Source organism: Eufriesea mexicana, unplaced genomic scaffold (assembly GCF_001483705.2).
Source record: "Eufriesea mexicana isolate 0111107269 unplaced genomic scaffold, ASM148370v2 scaffold1809, whole genome shotgun sequence".
Taxonomy (NCBI): Eukaryota; Metazoa; Arthropoda; class Insecta; order Hymenoptera; family Apidae; genus Eufriesea; species Eufriesea mexicana.
The window spans coordinates 742,881-749,510 of record NW_016909914.1 but is presented as its reverse complement, the minus strand read 5'-3'; the positions used below and the strand labels follow the sequence as shown (position 1 = coordinate 749,510).

At 34.4% G+C, this 6,630-nt stretch overlaps 1 protein-coding gene across 1 annotated transcript in view; it reads left to right on the top strand.

Moving 5' to 3' along the window:
• The first annotated feature begins 4,973 nt into the window (after positions 1–4,973).
• The window catches only part of Mmp2 (Matrix metalloproteinase 2), a 124,741-nt gene continuing 123,084 nt past the window's right edge, over positions 4,974–6,630 (top strand). Inside the window, exon 1 of the mRNA XM_017902215.1 lies at positions 4,974–5,111. The gene's annotated coding sequence lies outside the window, so the exon portion shown is untranslated. The remainder of the gene's footprint in view (positions 5,112–6,630) is intronic.

The following is a 6,630-nucleotide window of genomic DNA, read 5'->3' as shown; positions in this document are numbered from 1 at the left end:
ATATTCATTAGGTGGTAATGGTTACATAGATTTTTAAATATATATGTGTTGATATAATAAAGGAGCGATGTCTGTAAGATGATGACTGGGACAATTATGTATGGGATGCCAATATGTAATGAATTCAGGTTATTCTGATAAATGAGTATGCGTGTAATGATTGAAGTGTTGTGTGAATTGTGTATGTCGTGTAATGTATGATAGAAGAAAGAACCAAACTAGAGTGATTTCGCATAGGTCAGTTGCAATTGAGTTTTAATAGTGAAAAGAGGTGTGAGCGTGTGATTGCGATAAATTAATTATATTTAAACTTAATATTCGTGTTCGATCATTTTTGTAATTAAATAAAGAATTGTTCTTATTGTTATTAATATTTCATCCACCACTAACAAAAATGTCAAACAGGATTAACACGTTCTCCCTTTCATGACATATTTAATATTTAATAACACGAAAATGATATAGTAATATCAACTGTATCGTCTAATATATTTTAACACGTAGAAGTAATATATTCTTTCTGAGCTGTGAATAATGTACAGTATAATTGTGTAAGGGGATCATATATGCACAGCAGACAACGAATAGTCTCGTGTCATGTAACAACGTGTGTAGTACACGTATATCTGTCACTTGTTAAGTTTTAATTGTATCTATCGTTGGAAATCACGTTAAGTGTGTTTACGTGCATCTGCTATCATCCAGGCTTAAGTGATTAATTCTACATAAGTTAGCGTCCCTGCTACTTTGTTGCAAACAAGCGTAACAGGGATTTGCGACGCCGCGAAATTCGTGAGCGACGAACTGCGACATAGATGGCGCAACAGGTATACGTGTAAAATGAAAAAGTGTACAAATTATTTCGATTTTATTGTCGTTCAATTTTTTTTTATTGTTGATACATACAAAATTGTATAAGAATATTGAGCTACGTATATTGGTAATAATAAGTTAGGAAATTTTCATAATATTTTACCGATAGAATTATGATATATTTTAATAATCGATAAATATCGTATGAAAAAGAATTCCATGAAATTTCATAAATTCTCTGAATAATTTATTATATAATTTAAACTTATTTGTACCAAAGTATTGTGTAAATGCACAATATGTGATTTTCTTGTATAAAAGTAAATCGAAAGTATAAAATGAAGTTTCTACATATATATATATCTGAAAATATAAATTAAAAATTGCAAATTTGTTTATAAAAAATTTAGTGATATCAATCTTCTACGAGATATGCTTTGAAATTTCATCACGTATACGTAGGTACACTTACCTTAAAATTTTATCAGTTATGTATCTGAACAAGGCGAGTAGATAATTTACGCAACGATTTTTGCAACGATTCTCAAAATTGGTTTTCTTTATTAATAGAAAAATTATATTAGTTTAGTGAAATTTTAAAAAATGGTCGATTGTAGATCCAGTTAAAAATATACAGTACATTTAACATTAAACAGAGCTCAGTTAGGGGTGTCTCGTGATTTTTAGCATTTGATTGTTCACAAAGAATATTCTATTTGCCAATTTGTGTACAATAAAATTTCGTCATGTTGAAAATTTATTTATTTGATCAACTTAACATATATATGTACTATACAAAAATGTAAAAATAAGTAACAAAATGGCACAAGATAGCAATAAGATGGCAAATCATGCATTCTTTCTTTTGTTTAGTCTCACCTCATTCACGTATATAACCAAAATTATTAGCAGCCTATGTTTATCTAATATTAACACTTTGCATGCGGGCACGGTTTTGCAAGTTTTTGAACGTGATCCACCTTTTTCACGTAATAGTCAATTTGATAATTTACGAAATCGCGTGAATCCATTTTCAAAATGGGTAAAATGCAATAAAATAAAACACAAGTCAAAACTGATAAAATTAAAAAATAGTATAAAGTAAGGCGCAAGTTCCTTCAAAGTCACAGAATGCAGTTCATTACAGTCTATCACGCAACTGAGATTACAGTCTCCCGCTTTCAACGTTTGTTCTTTTTCGGATTATGATCACAGTCTCCCGCCTGCAATGTGTTAATGTAGGGATATGTGTTCCGATTGGCAAACACGGAAATAAAGGTGTTATTAATTTCCAGTATATACTTTATTTACAAGCTAAGAGGCTAGACTAAGGTTACAGGCTAATAGACTATCGACTAAATATTCACACTATCTTCACACTTCGCTATGCTCTCACGCAGGACCGTCTTTCACACGTCTTCTATACACTCGCCCGCAGAACTGTCCCCGGACAGCCCTTGCACTCTGTCTTCGTTCATTCTCAAGCTTTCTTCTTCAAACACGCATTTCCCATAGCCTCGCTCTCGAGGTGGGCCACGCACCCTAAACACTCAGGCACCTTTCGTTCTTCGCTCGCAATCTAGACAGCCATAAGTCCCATTCACTCGATCCTTGCATGCGGTCACTCGTCCTTCCATGCGCACTTCAGGCATCTGCTAAACATTCAGGCTGAACCCTAGAACACTGCCTATTGCCCGTCGCCAGCTAGACGGGCCCAAGGGTTCCCTCGCACTCACACTCAACCCAGCGTTACTACATTAACCGTTTGAGTCCCAAGCAGCGCGATCACGCTGTTCACATTTCATGTCGAGAAGACCCAGCATATTTCCAGCGTTTTCGACAGCTGACGGACGGTGCGTCACCGACTGTCGAAGTCGAAACGTTATCACGCCACTTGGCCATTTATCGCCATAATATAAACGAAGCGCTATCGCGCCGCTTGGGACTTATCGATATCAAATAGAAGCGCTGTCGCGTTGCTTGGGTCTTCGCGTACCTACTTAGAGGCAGCGCGGTCGCGCTGCTTGGGACTCGCCGACAGTGTTTTTTCAAAACCCTCTGGGACTTAAACGGTTAAGAACCACTAATTTGTCACGCGTGGAGGCTTCGCCCTTTTGAGGTTTTTCGCTCTCGATCCTTTATGAAAGGATGGAGAATTTACGCGAGCACAGAGTTATCGCGATTCGTTCGTCGGTGATTGATGGAGGCCGTTGGGCGACGACTGTCAAGGCCGTCGTCTGTCACCGACCGGCAGAATAGTTATGTCGGTTACTTCCTTAGAGATGAAAGGTGGGGAAGATCTCAGATATGTTCCAAAGATTTAGTGACCTTGCAAATCGAACCGTTAAGGGTGAGGTCACATCGACCTACGTACTAGGAGACGTGACATCGCTACGCGACGGCAAGCACTTTAGGATGACGTAAGGACATCACTCTGACTAGAGAGGAACGAATAGAATATGAAGCGACTGTAAAGGGTAGTCCAGGCGATTTTTAGGCTATTTGTGCAGTTTATTTCGTACAGAGGACCTTAGCCTGCACGACACCGATGTTCCACGAATAATCTGTGTGATCTACGGATAAATCTATTGTGTATAAGCGAGGAACCTTTTAAGGTTTTTACATTCGTCGTGAATTCTTAATCATCTTAATATACAGGTGTGAGAGAAATCTTTATTTTTTATGACGTCACTATGCATCGGAATCTATTTTGCTTCGAGGAAAATTGAGAAGCTAGATGGTTCCTCGAAATTAGACTGATTGATGCAATAGGCTAGTATCATAGAACGGTATAGGAACCTTGCTGCACCGTGAACCTAGTATCTTCTAACCTATGTTCAATATGTAATCTCACATTCATGCAATATTCTATATTTAGGATAATTGGGATCGTATATTTACACACTATAATTACACATTACATCCCTTAATTATATTGTGACAAATTAAGCCATTCACAGGCCAAAGTGATTAATTAATTTACTTTTTCAATTTTTCGGAATTTTGGCGCCAAAAATATTCGATCGATGTTTAACTTTCGATATTTGAAATAAATTTTTACATTTTTATTTTCCGGAGTTAATCGATTTCACAAGTGCCCGACTCGGTTCAATCCGCATTCTTTCTTCCAGCAATCCTCTCATCTCTGTATTATCTCATAGCTTAGTACAAAGGAAGCAATGGTTTCATACTATCGAATCTTTTATGTGCGATAAAAGAATTGCGTATAACGAGACCTTCAACTTATACTATAGAATTTCAAGGAAATTTCAACAGCTTACTTGTCAGTTCTAATAAAGGAATGTTTTGTACATATTAATAATCTTATATGCAATGTTTAGGCAGAAAGATTAAGTTTCTTAAACATTGGAGATTATGACTGCATTGGTTAGCAAATACGCTTAATACAATGCATTATCTAATCTTATACCAGCAAATGCACAACAAAGTGAAAGAAGCTTTTGTTTCATAACAATTTTATTTTTTATTAATTTTCTTGTCACAAATGAAAAGCTAATAAAATTTGTTTATTCATTAACATATTCACAATTGATCTTGAAAATCAATTCTGAACTTTGCATTTAGATGGTATCTGTGCCTAGAAATAAAAAATAACGAATTTAATAAATAATATTTAAAATATATATAAATAATAATCTTTACACTCGACTGGTGGTACAATGCAATTTATTGTTTCATTTTGTTTTCTTAAATAAAGACGAAAGAAGCAACTAAAACTACTTTATAATGAGATTCACAGATGTTTTTATTTTTTTCCTTTCTGAAACGAAATTTATAATTTTAAAATTCGGTTTCAGAATACAAAGGGTTAAAAATGTATTTCTAAACTTTTGTGTTGGATTTTATTAAAATATTTGGAACAAAGATAGTTTTCCTTTACAGGTATTACAAATTCTTCCCTATTTCTGTATTCGTTTCTTTATTTATACACAGGTGCATTTCCTATTCTAAATGAAAACTAAACCAAATTCGCTTCGCGTTTAATGTATAATATTTTTAAAAGTAATATAACGAAGGAATAACTGTTTTAAATAACGAAACTTGGTGCAAAAGTAAACTATTCATTGTTTCGACCAATTAAATTTTAAATGGTTCAATTCGACATCCATTAATTGCTTTTTAATTCTGTTCTAGTTGTTATCATGGTGACGGATATCCGTTCGATGGTAGAGGCCAGATTTTAGCACACGCGTTCTTTCCTGGCGGAGATCGAGGCGGAGACGTGCATTTTGACGAGGAAGAGATATGGTTGTTGCAGGACGACAACAACGAAGAAGGTAAGAAAATATTTTATGCAGCTTATAAAATTTATCACATTTCTTGATAATTTGTTTCTACACGGAGTAAAGATATATAAGATATATTAACAGGCTTATATAACCTAATATATGTAATATATAATTATATACATATATTATTTTATGAAGTAATATGATACATAAAATTCGCTTTTATAAGTGTATTTATGTAAAATTAGAAAACATATTCGTTTATGTAACATGACTTCTTAAATTTCAAATATTTTACCCACGTTCGTGAATTTTTAATAAATTGGAAAATAAATTGTATAAATGAGAAATGAACGTGGCAAGTAAATAAAAGCAATAAATGAATGAATATATTTAAATAAAAACATGATTAATATATAATCGTTGGTCATCGATAGTTATGTACACAATAATTATGGTTATTGATATATATAAAGGGTGTCCTAGATTTTTCCACTAAACTATGCCAGCATGTTTTATGAAGAAAAATAAAATATACTATTACGTAAACATTGGTTCTTAAATATTTCATTCAGATTATGACAAATATATTAAGTTAGAACAAGCCTTGGTAAGTATTTAGAAAAGGCTGGATCCCGCTTATTTCGATGATTTCGATTAAATATGTCGTCAAAATCAACATTTTGTATAATTAAAGTAATCGAAATATTTTGTCTATATTATATGTTTTTCTTATTTTTGTTCATAAAATATTTTCTCGCAGTTTAACGAAAAAATGTGGGACAGCCTATATACTGCTAATACAATATAATAATGCAAAATAAACTGTGATATAATGTAGAATAAATTGGTAATTACTATAAATCGTGATATATAATTAAACTGTGATTGTGACTACGACACAACAGACTCTACGACAATGACGACTTTTGTTATGTTCAACAACTCTTCGATCTTTACTTTTCGACTACCCCTTACATCAACTTCGTCCAACCACGATGACGCATTTCCTCGTATACTTGTATATACGCACGTGTTGTCTTTCTGTATTATCCTATCGCTTTCATTCTCCTAAGCACATTCAGCCACGTCTACCCAAAACCATGGCTGTGCATTCTCGAGCACGCGACTGTCTCAAGTACTTTTACTCCTCTTTCACACCTCTGATGGTCTAGTCACACCGTAGTCTCTGTTCCGTCCCGGAGAGCGTGTTTAGAATATGATTTTATAATTAAGGCTTACACTTTTAACAGACCTAACGGTTTATTTTATATTTTATACTGCGACTGCAATTCCGGAGGTTCGATATGCCTCAACGCCGTTCTAGCGAATTAAGCTTATAAAGGTAATGCAAAATTAGGAATTTTACTAGTACCAGACGCGACAGATGGGACCCACTTGTGACAGACCCAACAAGCGACGGACGGACGGCACTTATAAATCACGTCATTGACCATCAGAAATCGGCTCCTTGACAGTTTCCTACTCCTTAGCCAAAGGTCCTTATGTCACACCCTCTGTCCAATTAAAACTCTTTACCTTTCCACCACCAACATCTATTTTACCC